This window comes from Austrofundulus limnaeus, unplaced genomic scaffold (genome assembly GCF_001266775.1).
Source record: "Austrofundulus limnaeus strain Quisiro unplaced genomic scaffold, Austrofundulus_limnaeus-1.0 Scaffold163, whole genome shotgun sequence".
Classification (NCBI taxonomy): Eukaryota; Metazoa; Chordata; class Actinopteri; order Cyprinodontiformes; family Rivulidae; genus Austrofundulus; species Austrofundulus limnaeus.
This window is the reverse complement of record NW_013952565.1, coordinates 1,165,890-1,167,292: the sequence shown is the minus strand read 5'-3', so window position 1 is coordinate 1,167,292 and position 1,403 is coordinate 1,165,890.

The window sequence follows — 1,403 nt, the reverse complement described above, 5'->3', positions numbered from 1 at the left end:
TAAACTGTCACATGGTGTTAACATGATGTTATATTATTGGCTGTTTCCGCTGACGAGGCAGCCACAAACCCGACAGACTTCCTGATTGACTTCTGTMTGTTTGTTGCTCAAGAATTAAATCATTTGACGACCATACACGCAGACTTTCTGTGCATTTATTCCAATGTGTTTCTGCATTCTTGATAAACTTGCCACGACAATACTTAAACTAAAACACTTTTCCCTCCAACAAACTTGATTTACTAAAACTCTTTCCAGTGACATCCCTGATATACCATGTAACGTTTATTTGGACAACTCAAAACTTTAACTCCGCCCCAAACAGAAGTTTTAAAAGTTTTAGCACACTCCCAAATTGGTTGTTGAAGTCGGATGCCAGCGTCAGATGTTAAACCATCAGAAGTTTTCAGCTGCCGCTCCAGGCCCCTGTCCTGTCAGCCCTCCTCATGGCTGGGCAGGACTGTGGTTTCTCTGCATCTCCCGCTGGGCCGGACTCACTGCTACTGCTTCAATAATACCACGTCAGCTCAACACATGAGCTTTAATTTTTATAGGAAGTTAAATAAGCTAATGTTAACTCCATGCGTCATTAATCTGTCTTACCTCTACGAAGTCCGTGTCAACTCTCGCTCTGAAGCATCCAACGGAGAGACAAGGTCTCCCCACCTTCACCAGATGGTCACCCCGTTTCTGACTGAAGAACCAGAAAGTCACAGACATCCTGAGTGTCTGACAGGCCACTACGCTGATGCAGTTCTTTGGGGACATCACCTGGAGTTCTTTTGTTAGCCGACGCCCTCCTCCTGGTACCGTGATCAGCAGAAGAAAAGGGTAGGAAACTGAACAGTTTGCTGGTGACAAATGGTGCTCAGTTTAGAGTTGATTTTGTATGAGATTTGATAAATCTAAACGTTTTCTTTCCCTAAATGACTTTAATTAGGACATTATTAAATTCTCACTCTTAAGAAAACCTCCTCTCATTTCCGCCTCAAACCCCTTTCGTGTTTGTTTGTTTTGTCTTGTTTTGTTTTGTTTGTTTTATGTGTTCACTGGTCATTGCTCAACTATTTCAGTATTTGCCTGGTTCAACATGTAATTATTTCATACTTGCCATAACGTGTAAATACATTTTTTTCCCAAAATATTTTTATTGAAATTTTGGAAATACAAATCATGTAACTATCTAAACACGTTTTCTTTGTGGTTATTACATGACTGGAAAGAAAAAAAGACAAAAAAATAAAATAAACACAAAAACAAAACAAACAGCTTCTCAAAAACAGGGGTATTCAAGCAGATTACAAACTGGTTACATGTAAATGTACATACACATCTATACAGCATGCACACTGCAGGTTCCGTAAAATCAAAACTCAAACAGTCCCTCTGACAAGTCTAAGTTC